The sequence below is a fragment of the Xenopus tropicalis genome, chromosome 3 (assembly GCF_000004195.4).
Source record: "Xenopus tropicalis strain Nigerian chromosome 3, UCB_Xtro_10.0, whole genome shotgun sequence".
Taxonomy (NCBI): domain Eukaryota; kingdom Metazoa; phylum Chordata; class Amphibia; order Anura; family Pipidae; genus Xenopus; species Xenopus tropicalis.
In genome coordinates this window covers 44233741-44249435 of record NC_030679.2, presented here as the reverse complement: position 1 = coordinate 44249435, position 15695 = coordinate 44233741, and the positions used below count along the sequence as shown (strand labels likewise).

General features: G+C 38.6%; 1 protein-coding gene across 2 annotated transcripts in view; it reads right to left on the bottom strand.

Moving 5' to 3' along the window:
• The window catches only part of htr4 (5-hydroxytryptamine (serotonin) receptor 4, G protein-coupled), a 241901-nt gene extending 239069 nt beyond the window's left edge, over window positions 1-2832 (bottom strand). Inside the window, exon 1 of one of the 2 annotated variants that reach the window (XM_031898824.1) lies at window positions 2501-2832. The gene's annotated coding sequence lies outside the window, so the exon portion shown is untranslated. The remainder of the gene's footprint in view (window positions 1-2500) is intronic. The other variant, XM_002939806.4, reaches the window with a different exon arrangement.
• Window positions 2833-15695: the final 12863 nt, after the last annotated feature.

The window sequence follows — 15695 nt, the reverse complement described above, 5'->3', positions numbered from 1 at the left end:
CCCTCACCTTAAACAAGAAATATGTATTTGTGAATGCAACAAAGCTACTATGAGATGTGGAACTGACAGTGGTTAATACCAGCGTTTAATAAAATGAATTTCAGTTGTGTTTCCTTATGTGTTGCTTCCGGCTATGGCAGATTAATGTGAGTTTATGTGAAATACTTTTCTCCTGTTTGTTTTCAGCCTGAGATTCCGGCATTTGAAACAGGCTTTCCTTAACGTAGATAAAGGCACAAAACCCTGTTAACTCCCTTTCCTTCTTCTGGGCTTTCAGATTTTTGGGGTTTATCTATTGCTTTTCGATGCCATTATAAGTGCTGGTTTCTACAAATATATTCTAAACAAGTCCTTGGGCTGTTGTGGGATGCTGGGAGTTACAGTTGTACAAAAAAAGAGAGCCACAGGTTGCAGATATGTGCTCTTGTAAGGCTTTTTAGTAGCTGTCTAGAAACATCCTTCATTGTCTTTTATTGGGCATTTTGGCATTGTACCCAGAGGGAAGAAATGTATAATATTTTAAGGCAGCAACAAGTGGCAGCTACTAGTCTCCTTGTTTTTTGCATGAGATAGATACTGTCAGCAGCTTTGATACCTGTAGCTATTAGTTCTCCCCAGTACAGGTATGGGACCTGTTATCCAGAATGCTGGGGACCTGGGGTTTGCCTGATAAGGGGTCTTTCCGGAATTTGGATCCATACCTTGAGTCCACTAAAAAATCATTTAGACATTAATAATAAACCCAATAGATGTGTTTTGCCTCCAATAAGGATGGTTTATAACTTAGTTGGAATCATGTCCAAGGTACTGTTTTATTATTACAGAGAAAAAGGAAATCATTTTTAAAAATGTGAATTATTTGCTTTTAATGGAGTCTATTGGAGATGGCCTTTCCGTAATTTCGAGCTTTCTGTATAACGGCTTTCTGGATAAAGGGTCCTATACCTGTACCACAGAGAGGTAGTTGTATTGTAAGGCACTTTGAAATTCTTCTGCATTTTTTATTCATTTTTTTGGTGGTTTGAAATTTCTACAGTTATTAGGTTGTGATCCACCCAGCAAAAGTGACAGAAGCTTAGAAGTCAGGATGGAAGCTGAATAGTGGTGGGTCCGAACAAAAAGATAGGCAGTGAACAAATAAAAATTACAGAATTGTTAACTTGCAGTCAATCTTTGGTTGCTGGGGTAAGGGACCCTGACAACCAGAAATTATTTACAAATATGAAAGGTTAAATTACAGATGAACTTCCCATTTAGTCTACCTTCAACTGCTGCTGTTGTAGTAGCAGCCAATGTCAAAAATCCCATAGACTTCAATTAAACCTTTTCTATTAGTGTCAGCAAGATTGTTGCCAGCAAGAACATTGGGTGCTGTATCACTCATACTGAAAATACTGTTAAAGCCGGGCAGTGGCACTTCCTCCTTTGCAGATGGCACACAGTATTCGCCCTGTATAATCATCTGCAGTTTTTTTACTGTATTGAGTTGATCAAGATAGAAAATTACAAACTTAATTTCCCTGCAACTTTTGATTGGCCACCAAGTGAGCCTAAAGGTAGGTAGTAGGGGTAGAAGGGAACTATCTCTTCTTTTTTTATACATACATATATATATATATATATATATATATATATATATATATATATATATATATATATATATATATATAAATAAATATATATATAAATAAATATATTGGGTCTTTCATTTTCCTTGGAGCACCAAGTAATTGTCCAGTAACACTTGAAAAGCACAATACCCAAACATTCCATCAGACTTAAAATGTCCCTGGTGTAATGTAACTGCTACTGTACAGGCTTACGTTCATTTCAAAGGCATGATATAAATAAAAGCACACATTCCTGATTACAGCTAAGCCACTGTAATGTAGAATAAAGTTGATTTCATTTCATTTCTTTCTCTGTTAGAGTACCAAGCTGCTGATTATAAACTATTGTTTCTGCCTTGTGACACAGCCCCCCGGACCAGATGCCTTTTCTGCTTGGAGTGAAATGGCAAATCGCAGTGCAGTAAAAGATGTAATGATTCTTGCATCTGATCTGTCATTTTCTTGGAGTGTTGACACAAGCCATTAGTGCTTATTATTCCTCCAACTATAAGCATTAAGCTCTGCTGTTAAGCTGGATATACCAATATATGACTTTTCTCTGTCACTGGATATGAGGATATGTCCCCAGTGTGGCATTTTAACCTCTGCTGAACCAATAGACCAAAATCAAAAAGAAACATTTCAATACATTAGGCTCAGTTTTCTTCCCTTTTGACAAATCTGTAAACTTTTCAAAATTCAAAAATGCACCTACAGGTACATACACATTATATAACCAGCAGCTAGTATTCTACCACCTGTTATGCATTCACCCCCTGTTTTTACTACATTAACTTCCACCCCCATTATCCACACACAAATCATAATGGGAATGTCCTAGTTATTAATAAGGATGTCAGAATTAATAAATAGAATAAGGGTTCCCTTACCATTGTAGTGAGTCAGCACAGAGGACCCCCAAATGCATGTTAGCACTTGCTGATCCTCGTCCGCATCCTTAGGTGGATTCCCTGATGACAAGTGCCGGGGGGAGAATTTTTTTAGAAGCCAAAGAGCACAAAATTCCTTAGTGAGAAGAAAGTCACATCTCTCTTGTTCCATGGAATCTCTTGCCTCCTGTATATCACTGCCTCTTTCTGCTCTTCTGTGAGTCTTACTGGCTTCTGTCCGGGAAGTTTAGACTTTGGCTGTAGAGAAAACTGAACTACCTGTGTGCTCCACAAGCTGCTGCGCTCACTGAAACACTTGCTTTACAAAAACACACGGCTTCTGCTCTTGCTGCTAAGCTCTGCCCTGTACACACATTCATTCAGAAGCTAAGCCAATCACATACAGGAAGCTCAGCTACCTCCAGCCTCGCTGCTCAATCCACAAGCATGCTGCTAACTAAAGAGAATGCAGGTCCCATCTCTCTTTACTTCTTTGCTTTCTGATGCAAAGCCAACCGCAGCTTTACTACATCATTCTTGCTAAACATGGATTTTTCATTGATTTTAGCTGCTTGGGACTCATGCTTCTAGTAGAAGGTGAAAACAGGGTTAAATAATAAATACAGGTATTGGACCCCTTATCTGGAAACCCATTATCCAGAAAGTTTCGAATTACAGAAAACCCATCTCCCATTGACTCCAATGTAATCAAATAATTCACATTTTTAAAAATGGTTTCCTTTTTCTCTGTAATAATAAAACAGAACCTCGTACTTCATTCTAAGATATAATTAATCCTTATTGGAGCCAAAACAATGCTTTTGGGTATAATTACTGTTTAAATCATTTTTTTAGTAGACTTAAGGTGGGAGATCCGAATTACGGAAAACCCCAGGTCCCAAGCATTCTGGATAATGGGTCCCATACCTGTATATTCATAAAACTGTGTAAAATATTTTACACCAGGAAAAAGGCATACAATTTGGTGTACGATACGCAGCTCTGTTGTAGCTTTTCCTCACCCAGACCATCACAATCACAGGAATAATCTATAAGTAAAGGTTACTCAGACTATTAATAAAGTTGTGTATTTTTTTTTTTACAGCAGACTAAAGCCTATGATCACACTATTAATTTACACCATTCGTAATCCTTTACAGTCAATTGAACAAACACGATTTAAGAGGCGCAACTAATTTTGGTTTTTATGGGATTTCTTCCCTTTGAACACCAGATTTTACCTTAAACACATTTACCTTAAATAGTTACACAGCGTTATAGATATGTGGGATTTTTTACAACATTGCCTGGTCATTTGTTAAAGTCATAATTTATATTGCAGATTTATAAATATGCCCCTAAGATATCTGACCAAAATATATCTGTAAATATAATTGAAGGACCAAAGCCTCTTCAAAACATCTACAACCATTGCCAAGATTCTGTCTCTGTGAAGTGCATAAGCCTGATTTGAGGGCAAATGTGTATGGAAAACTGAGGGTTCATTTAATAATTCAATAGGTGCATGTCCCTTAGAACCTATCTACCTGTAAGGTTGTGGGATCTGAATGATCATTTACGACATTTACGTTTACAACATTTATTACATTTCCCCCGATATATCACAGTAATGTGGGAAGGCTGTTTTCAGCCCACCATCTTTATTTCTTATACACCTAGAGGCTAGCTTCCCAGTCTCTTCTCATCATTTCCCAAGGCTGCTTCAAAAGCATAACTTTATAAAACTTAGGGGAGATCTCATAATTTGCCTACAACCAAGGTTAATTTAAAACGGCAATACCTAGAATGCACTTGGACAGTGTAGAAAGAAGTTCCCTTTTCTTTTCATCGTAGCTGCTGTTCTAGCCTTTCAGTCTCAACTTTTCTGCACTACAACCTGCTTCCTACTCTATCTGATATGTGATTGTACAAATGGGGGGGGGGGCTGCCAATTGTTTCTTTCTGCAACTCTGAGGATCTCTTGGTGCTGCTGAGATTTGTAGTTCAACAAACCCATAGGTCTATGGGTCACCCAGCTTTTGGTTCATCATGATTACCCCTTTTTGACATCCTATTTTCCTACCAACTTGGCTAAAATCTTGCATGATAAGTCTGTTATGTAATTCCCACGCAGACTGAGGGAACAGTGAGCACAGTACAGTTTGGGGAGCACAGTTTGGGATATAACTGTGTATGTCATGAAATGATTGGGGGACACGGTGTGTCATGAAGTGCTTAGGGTGGTATTTTGAAGGTGTGACCACAAAGTGGCATGTCCAAAATTTCTGCCACTGCAATAAGCACGGCAGTTAGTAATACACCCTTTTTTAAGTGTTGGGAGGTATGCAGTGATGTTGCTGCATACACCTAGATGTCTTTTATTGTTTTACTGTAAGCTGGAGCTGGCAACACATGTTAAAATAAAAGTACAATAACCTGCATGCAGTGGGCACAGAGGCAGGGCAACATCAGCCAGTAACTGGAGAGGAGTCACTGGGCATTGGTAGTGATTCCATGCTTATAAAAGGCATATTTTCACTTATATTCTTTAATTCTTTAGATTTTATTTTCACTGTAAACATTGGGCAACTTTTAAAGCGGCATTTGGCTAGTTTTGGACTGGCAACCCTGCTTGCAAAGATCTGCAATCTGGCACTAAACATGACAGAGAGAGGGAGATTACTCAAGTCCTGTCCTCATAACAAATATATAAATAGTTGCACAAACAAACTCCTCTACCTGCACTGGCTCCTGGTAAAATCTACCTGGTTCTGTCAGGCATTCATGGCAGGCATGAAATATTGCATAATGGCTTCCTATGGTATCTCTAGTATAAACATGATAAAATAAAAATGATAGGAGTTAACAAATAAAAAATGATTAGTGTTGTGCCAATGAAGAATGTTTGCACTGTATTCTTATTAATTTATAATACATCATGCACCATCTGTGCTGTGAATGGCTGGCCCACAGAAAACACTGACAATTATTCATCTAAGGAAAAACTTCAACTGGTCTTAGAATAACAATAACAGTTAAACAATGGGCCTTAGATCTCAGCGTGAACAGTTTCCATGCACTCAAATGCCAGACTCCCTATACCACTCCTAAATAGTGAAGTTGTATTATAGACTCTTTTCAAGCACTTCTCACCTTTCTTAACCCTTTGTGAGCCAAAATATTTTGATCTTACCATGAAGCATATTGGCATTAAGCACACAGCACACATAGTGCAATCCGTTGACTTACGAGTTCTCTTATACTGGTGCTGTACTTTTAAAGGACACCTCTACAACTCTACAAGTACTTACTATGTTATTCTGCTTTACTGAGCTTCTTCCTTGTTCCCTTTGGGTTGGGGGGGGAGGGCTATGTAAAACAGGGCTGTCTACCATGCAGTCCTTCATAAGCAGGGTTAAACAACCTTATTTCACTAATAAATCAAACCAAGGTCCTATATTGGGTGATTTAAAAAGTTATTCTCAAAAAGAATTGTTGGAAGAAAATTGTTTCTGTTTAACTACTACAATTTTCTACCTTTTATGTTCAGAAACATAAAGATCCATACTGATCCTGATATAGTAAAAGTAATAGGGTAAACAATCAAACTCATTAATGATGCATCCAATTAGTTAAAGCAATCCTCTTCTCGTTTAGTAAATGCAAACGAAGTACAAATTCTCTGAAACTATTTCAGGAAAGTTTCAATTTGCCTGAAAATTTTTAACATATTAATAAATGATTTATTCAGATCTACAGTATTCTCATGTTCTTAGCCAGAATTTTATTATCCAAAAGGGGGGTTCTTATTTTCTCCTGTCCATATTATATATAATGGTCTCATTAAAGTTAAATGGCATTACATAAAAATGTTTTCTGTTAAAAGGATGGCCTGTATTTTTTCCATTAACAGGTAACATGTAGAAAGCTGGACCAAGCCAGACTACAATGACAAGACAAGCCATGGATTCAAAAAGGCACTGCCTCTCCACTACAAGATAGAAGTTCTAAAAATCTAGGCTATATAGTTATAATAACCCACAGGGTAATCCTCTGGAGACTGTATCTACATTCCCCTGTGCAAACCCCCATATGTAATAAGAGGCACAATATTTGCCCAGTAGCAGTAACCCATAGCAACCAATAAGATGTTTGCTTTCAAAAAGGTGACCAGTAAATTCTACCATGTGATTGGTTGTTTATGGGTAGTGATGAGCAAATTTTGTCAGCAAGCATGGATTTGCTGCAAAATTCTGCATTTTACTATTGGCATAGTATAGTATAATAGACAGACTTTTTATTTGTGTAAATAGTTTTCATTTGGTTCCAGTGACTATTAGGAAGGGGCAGTGTCGGACTGGGAACCCAGTGGCCCACCAAAAAACCTTAGACCCCAGACCCACTTTCCAAACTATTTTTCCTCCTTTCCTCCCCCAAACCTCTTTATTCTCCTAGTCTATTTTATTTACATGCTAATATCTATTCTTCCATCTTTGTTTCCTCTTTGTTCCCATTCAGAAATAGGGAATGACCATGAAACAGGCCCACCTGTAGGGGATCTGCCAAGGAGGTTCTAGAGTAGGTACCCCTCAGTGGCACTTGGAGTGGATGTCAAATATCCGCATAAAGCTATTGCTCGCAAAACCTCAAAAACAATGTTGTTCATGAATTTTTAGAGATGGGAACCAAAGAACATGTTCTTAGGCCCAAACAGTCTGTTTAGTGTTCTGGAACCAGAAAGACCATTGTAAACTTTGTTCTTAGAAAATAAGGCCTCCAAGTCCATTTCTCCAGTCTGATGGATCTAAATATCATTAGTTTACACAATGCATATCTATCATTCCCATCAGAAATGTAACTAACAAAAGAAGCTAATGTACAATGAAGAAAGTGCATTTTTCACCACATTTGGCTACAAAAAGAAAGATCATTGTAGTAACAAGAAATTGAAGGCTTATCTTTTTATAATTATGTGTTGGTGGCAAATAAATCCAATCTTACTTCACTTGTTTCATCTATAAATGTATTTTCTTGCTGAACCTTTTTTTATTATCTGTTATTTATATAGCAGATAGATTCTCTGCAGCATTTTACTGAAAATATTTATCATTCCCTGCACCAGTGGCATGTACAACCTAAGTTCCCTATCACATTCACACACAATTTTTATCAAGAATCTATTATCCTGTCTGTATGGAGAGTGGGAGGAAACCTATGCAGACTCAAAGGCAGAATCAAACTCAGGAACCCAGTGCTGCAAGGCAGAAGTCTTACCCACTGAGCCACCATGCTGTCTTGATTGACTGCCATTATGTATTGTAGTATGTGTTTTTCGTCATTTATATGGCTGTTGGTACATTAAAAGTTCTGTGACTGCCTGAATTTGAATATTTAATTCTATATAGTACAGAGAGGTCAGCCAAACATGGGCCAGTAACAGCATTTCTTGGTATTTTTATAGTGCTAACACACTTCTGCATAACACATTTCCCCAGTGGAGCTTAGAGTCCTTGTCATATTTAAACACAGTAGCTCAAGACAACTAATCTGCCTGTATTTATTTGGAGTTTAAGAGAAAACCAGGGTACGTGGAGGAAACCCATTCAAACTCGGTTAGAGCATACTCCTAGCAGATATTGCCCTGGCTGGATTCAAACTTAGGAGTTCAGCGCTGCACAGCAGCAGTATTCAGGATTAGTTATAGGATCACCTACTGAGTTACCAACAGGAAGGTAGACCAGCAAGCTGGCAAACTTATGCACTGTGGCTTATTTTCTAACATACTGTTAATGCTAAATAGCATCACTGCAGTAACCCATAGCAACTGGTTTGTTAAAGAAAAAGTAACACCTAGGGGCTGATTTACTAACCCATTTTGCGACTTTTTCGTATTTTTTTCGGCGCCTTTACGACTTTTCGGAAATTATCGCGACTTTTTCGTTACCAATACGATTTGCGCGAAAAAACGCGAGTTTTTCGTAGCCATTCCGAAAGTTGCGATTTTTTCGTAGCGTTAAAACTTGCACGAAAAGTTGCGCTTTTTTCTTAGCGTTAAAACTTAAAAGGCGCAACGTTTTGCGCAAGTTTTAACGCTACGAAAAAATCACAACTTTCAGAATGGCTACAAAAAACTCGCGTTTTTCCGCAAAAATCATATTGGTAACGAAAAAGTCGCGATAATTTTCCGAAAAAATCACAAAATACCGATCATTACGAAAAAAACGCAATCGGACGCATTCGGCCCGTCGTGAGTAAGTAAATGGGCCCCTAAATTTTTTTAAGTGAAAAAGCTATTCTACCCTGCACCAATAACTGCCCTATTCTGCAACCCCCTTAGTATTTTGAATGCTTTAAAAGAAAATACCTGTTAAAACTTGGCTTCCTGTCAATTGAACTAAGGCGAAACGGCGAAGGAAGGAGCAGGCATCAACTATGCGAGGATCGATTGATCGAGCCTAGCCTTCCTTCTGTATAGGAAGGAGTCAGGGTAGACTTGATCAATCGATCCGTCTCGGCTTAGTGTTGGCTTAGTTCAATTGACAGGAAGCCAAGTTTTAACAGGTTTGCAGGATAGGGCAGTTATTGGTGCAAGGTAGAATAGCTTTTTCACTTAAAAAAAATTAGTGTTACTTTTCCTTTAAAGGAACAGTAACACCAAAAAATGAAAGCGCTTTAAAGTAATAAAATTATAATGCACTGTTGCCCTGCACTGGTAAAACTGGTGTGTTTGCTACAGTAACACTACTATAATTTATATAATAAGCTGCTGTGTAGCCACGGGGGCAGCCATTCAAGATGGAAAAAAGGAGAAAAGGAACAGGTTACATAGCATATAACAGATAAGTTCTGTAGAATACAATGGTGTTTTATCTGTTATCTGCTATGTGCCTGTGCCTTTTCTCCTTTGAATGGCTGCCTCCATGGCTACATAGCAGCTTATTTATATAAATTATAGTAGACTTTCTGAAGTAAACACACAACTTTTACCAGTACAGGGCAGCAGCACATTATATTTTAGTTACTTTTATACACTTTCATTTTTTGGTGTTACTGTTCCTTTAAGACTGCTAGGCAGAAAATGAAAGCAAAGATCTGGTGAAATTTATCACCTGTGTCAGTAAATCAGCCCCACTGACCGGATGCAATTTTGCTTGCATTCAATATACTGCCATTCAGGACTTAACTAGATATACCGTAAAATAAACTGATTTCTTTGTTGAGTAGGAGAATCATCTTAATTAAGTCATGGTAATTGCAGGCTTCATTTAAAATCTATTCAGACTAGGAAGTCCAGGGTCATTGCTCAGTATAATTTAGACCTTTGGAAACGTCATTCTAACAAAATAAGACCTCCAAGTTAAACTCCATAAGATCAATGATTTCCCCAGTCTGATGGGTCTAAAAATCATGTTTTCACAATGTATATTTATCATTCCCATCAGAAATGTAACCAAAGATTCTGGGCAGAAAATATCATTACCATCAAAGGAAGCTACATCTGAACAAGTCAATAGTCTTTTCATTTTTCCTATCACATGGGAGAGGCAGCAGCAACTTACACAGACTCAATATTAATGGTATAATGCTAATGGAAAATCTTTAGAAAATAATAAAATTAAAATTAAAAAGCTTATGTAAACTTATGTAAGTGGTCGAAATTTGCAGATTTTACTTTTTTTTACAATAATGAATTAACTTTCCCTTATATATCTAAAGTAACAATATCCATATTGATTAAAATATTTCTGAATTCTGAAGATCATGGCAAAATCCCATTATGCTCTGTGGTAGGATAAAGAGAGAGAAAAATGACTGATTTCTATTATATCTATAAAGATAATGGAGAAGCCATTTGTTGAAATAATGAAATATCAATACAATTTTACTAATTCAATGACATTTCCATTTTATTGCTTCATCGGGTACTTAACTTTGCTGGAAGTGACAGCACTGGCATGAGCCAAGATTCTTTATCTTGCCACTTTATGCAATAATAAGTCCTCTGAAATAGGTTGCAATCCATGTTCCACCCCTCAGAAACCATGTTTTAAAATCTTACACTGACAAGACCTAACAATGTCCCAAAGGGCTGTCTGCAAGTTTGGATCTATGGCTCTGCATTATTAGGTTCTATCTGTGCTATTATACCAGCCTTATAGCTGGACAAAAGAACAATGAGTAGGGCTTGTGCTGAACATACATTTTGCCTATAATTTTACATAGTTAAGTTGTGTTGAAAAAAGACTGAAGTCCATCAAGTTCAACTCTTCCAAGTAACACACAAACCTATACTGACCTAGCACATACAAACCTATACTGACCTATCTATACACTCACATACATAAACTATATATACCAACATCAGTACTAACTATAGATTTTAGTATCCCAGTAGCCTTGGATATAATGCTTATTTAATCAAGAGATATCTAGGTGGCTTGTTATCTCTTGGACTAAAAAGTGCAAATAAGGAAAACTGAAGCTACTTCATGTTTGGTAACTCAAGGTAGGTAATTAGTGAAGAACAGAAATCCACTCTGCATTACAATGTTAAAGGGACAGTAACACCAAAAAATGAAAGTGTATAAAAGTAATTACTATATAATGTAATGCTGCCCTGTACTGGTACAACTGGTGTGTTTTTCTTAGAAAGACTACTATAGTTTATATAAATAAAGCTTCTGTGTAGCCATGGGGGCAGCCATTTACAGAAGAAAAGGCACAGGTTACTTAGCAGATAACAGATAAAACCCCATTATATTCTACAAAGCTTATCTGTTATCTGCTATGTACCTGTGCCTTTTCTCCTTTTTCCCAGCTTCAATGGCTGCCCCCGTGTTGACATAGCAGCTCATTTATATAAACTATAGTAGGGTTTCTGTTGCAAACTTACCAGTTTTACCAACGCAGGGCAACTGTACATTATATTTTAATTACTTTAAAACACTTTCATTTTTTGGTGTTACTGTTCCTTTAAAATAATATCAGGGTACCCAGTAATGATGTCCTGCTGCCACAAATTGCATTTGTACAAAGAATCACCCTGCAGAATGGTTATCTATTTATATACTCAAGGGCCAAACATGAAGTAGCTTCAGTTCCCTATTTGCCCTTTTTAGCTCAAGAAATAACAAAAACCATAGACTTATCATGATGAAAATAATAGGCAAGAATGATGTTCAGCATAAGCCCTTTTAATTGCATTCATGTTGAACATGTGGGTCGAGCACCCCTTTTAATGGAGGGTTAAAGCCTCTCTGTTGTTTTAAGGCAGTGCAATATGTACAGCAAGAGGCATGTTAATACTTTCTGCTTTCAGAAAATATATTATTTCATTTCTTGCATATAGAAAGGATTTCCAGCTCCTTTTGGTCCTTCTCACAACCTTGCTGTTTCTGTTGCTTTCCACTTTATGAGTAGGGTGTTTTTCATTTGTGGTGCCTAGCTATTTCTAGTGTAGTAAATGTGGATACTTTATTATGAGCCCCACTGCTCTGTGCTTTAGTCACTAAACTTAAGTCTGAATGGGCGCAGGAATAGAGTTATATTGATGGAATACTATCAAAAATAGGACATCTGCCAATATGCATAGAAACAACTCAAACAGAAACCAATTCCTCCCCATTTCCAGCAATAACAGTTTGAAACATACACGTCTGCCACTCTCAGCGTGTTTGTTAACCATTGCTATTGTTTGCTAAATAGTAATATTGTTAAAACTTGAAAAAGTAACCAAACCAAACTTATGGTTAATTTGCTCTACTGGTGGAGAGAGTGCATTTATGCTCTCTGCAGTAGCAATGCAGCCCCTCCTTACCCCGCTCCAACTCAGAAAATTTAAGCACAGGGGCCATCATCTCTTCGACAGGAGGAGCCTGTCTCTTCCCCTCCTTCATTGCACTTCAGTGAAAAGGAGGTAAGCATGTGGTTGCACATCTTTATTACTACTCCCTATGTGAAAATCACCAACAAAAGAGTTGCTTTTCAAGAAAAACAAAAACAGATGGAGAACTCAGTACAAACATGCCCAAAAAACTTTTTAAAGTATTTATTGATCATTGTATTGTTCTATGCTAACAAGGGGTTATTAAAATTGCAAAATTATTCATAAAAATGTAGTCTGTTTTTCGGTGGAAAGGCAAAAATGAGAATATGGATTTCAAATCACAATACTGTGTTGAAGTTTATTGAACTAGGATAACGGCATTTATCTTCCAAATGAACATCACAATCACACTTACCTGAGTCATTCTTTATTCCACTTGTTTTCGGACAACACACAACAAGACAATTATCTACAGAGACCGATAGATAAGTCTCTGTGCAGTGTTTCTACTGATATTAAACAGAAAGTAAAATAAATGAACACGCCTATTTCACTGGAAACATAAAATGTACTACTACAGAATGTACTAGCAAAGAAATTACACTGTTTCATGTGAATTCATTCCACCAAACACTGAAGATATCATCATGATGGACGGTATCTATTGTTCTGACCCTGCATAAACTGGAAAAGAAAAAAACCCAAAACAATCATCTTTTAGGTGAAAAAATGTTCAAATGGGAAATCAGACTCTCGTATTAGACAGTAAAAACACATTTACAGGGGACTGAATTGTGTGTTTCTCAGTGAGTGATTTTCCATCTCTGCACTAGTGATGCAGCCCCTGAGATGCCCTGATCGTTGCACGGAAACACTGTTCACTAACATCATTAAAGGCCTGCTCCATCTGTAGCTGCAAGCCAAATAACAAGCAGGCTTCTTTCCTTTGCTCAAATAAGATCAAAGTATATCAAAATAAAGTGGAGGAATAGATGTATCAGGCACATAAATCACAAAGCCAAGAACTATTTAACATTGGCAAATAACTTCTCATTTTTAAAATGACAGTTTCATTAAGGGGTTTGTGTTTATTCCAATGGTTATTGTCCCTAGAGTTTTCCTCTCAAGCAGGGCAAGAACAAGCACCCCAGGTCCCCATAACGGTATGTAAGATCTCAGACTGTGCTGATTCTGGGTCTCTTTCCTGTAAATACTGCAGGCCTCTCTGGCAGTTGCTGCAGCAGAAATTTGTATCTTCTCTGTGGCCCAACCTGGTCACATAATGCTGTTTGTGTGTGAGAGTGAAGCAGGGTTAGAAAATGACTCTGTTTCAGTTTGTGGAGAAGGCTTCATCTGTTTGTGTCTGTATGCAAGGTTACACTGGCCCACCGGGATACCAAGAAAAATGCAGATGAACCCCAATCCAAGAGGGCTCCTGGCAACTCTGTGTTAATATAATTTCCCCCTTTACCCTAAGATTTACATCTTAATCTACATTAAGTAGCACAAAAGTAGGCTCAATAGTTTGTTTTACTACTATGTGCAGTGGTTCTCTGATGCTAGCTACAGTGACCTTGGAATTTCTGTTTTCCACACAGTTGCCCAAACTCTACCAACTTTATCAATTACGCATCCCCGTTGCCTCTCCAGCCGCAACTCAAGCAGGCAACATATCAACCAGCCTGACTTTGTCACAGGCTTCGACTGGGCTGATGGGACACCAGAAAAAAAAACCATTGGGCCCCACCAGCCCAGACCCATTCCCCCTGGGATTTCATATAGAAGAATCCTGGCAGGCACTTCTGGATCACCAAAAAATGAATTTCAAAGCGCAATTTAAAGTAAAAACATGTTCAGTTTATTTTGTCCATACATCAAATGCCAAAAAAGCCTAACGCGTTTCCTACCTAGAGGGGTAATTAGTTATAGGCCACTCCCTACCTGCCACTCCCTGGTGCCGTCGTTCCCTTGATGCCCTTTCCTATTGCAGTGGTCGGGGTTTAGAGGCTGACGTTGGGCGAGCAGTCGCACACATTTTAAACTTGTTTGCAAGTTTGCAAACATTTTGATATCACATCAAATTTTTTGTGTGCACTAATGATGCACCTGACCACTTCTACTTATATATAGACACTGCTGGGAGTGGAAGTGGGGCACAGTTAGGTTGTGAGCAGAAGGAAAAGCTCAGCCTGAATTCGCCCACAACCCAAATATGATGTGTGTCGGCCTTAACCTGCCAAATCTGAGGGGAAACCTGTGGGTACCGTGGGTTTCGGGCCAGCCCGCACATCACTAGTGTGCATGACAAATTGTTGTGTGCGCTGGTCTCGAAACTAAGTGCTTGAGCTCAGCATAGAAGGGACATTGCCCTCACACTTCTTTCTGTTCTAGTAATAGCTGCATGTGTTGTATGTGAAGTGATTAATGAATATTATATTAAAGTAATTGTATTTTTCAATATACTCTTTTTAATAATTATTGCTATTTAATGCTATTTAGTAGGCTTATTCTATTTTTGTACAAATAACAATGTGCACCAAATCCCAGTCTAAGGGGCACATTTACTTAACCACGAACAGGCCGAATGCGTCCGATTGTGTTTTTTTCGTAATGATCGGTATTTTGCGATTTTTCGGAAAATTGTCGCGACTTTTTCGTTGCCATTCCGAATGTTGCGCAAAATCTGGCGTTTTTTTCGTAGCGTTAAAACACGCGAAAAGTCGCGACTTTTTCGTAGCCTTCGCGCCGAGTACGAAAGATTCGGATTCATTCAAGCTTCAGTATGGTGACTTTTCTTGGGCCAGGTTGGAGCTGCAGGGTGCCATTGAGCCCTATGGGAGACTTTCCTTGGGCCAGGTTGGAGCTGCAGAGTGCCAATGAGCCCTATGGGAGACTTTCCTTGGGCCAGGTTGGAGCTGCAGAGTGCCATTGAGTCCTATGGGAGACTTTTCTTGGGCCAGGTTGGAGCTGCAGGGTGCCATTGAGCCCTATGGGAGACTTTCTTTGGGCCAGGTTGGAGCTGCAGAGTGCCATTGAGCCCTATGGGAGACTTTCCTTGGGTCGGGTTGGAGCTGCAGAGTGCCATTGAGTCCTATGGGAGACTTTTCTTGGGCCAGGTTGGAGCTGCAGGGTGCCATTGAGCCCTATGGGAGACTTTCTTTGGGCCAGGTTGGAGCTGCAGAGTGCCATTGAGCCCTATGGGAGACTTTCCTTGGGCCAGGTTGGAGCTGCAGGGTGCCATTGAGCCCTATGGGAGACTTTCCTTTGGCCAGGTTGGAGCTGCAGAGTGCCATTGAGCCCTATGGGAGACTTTCCTTGGGCTGGGTTGGAGCTGCAGAGTGCCATTGAGCCCTATGGGAGACTTTCCTT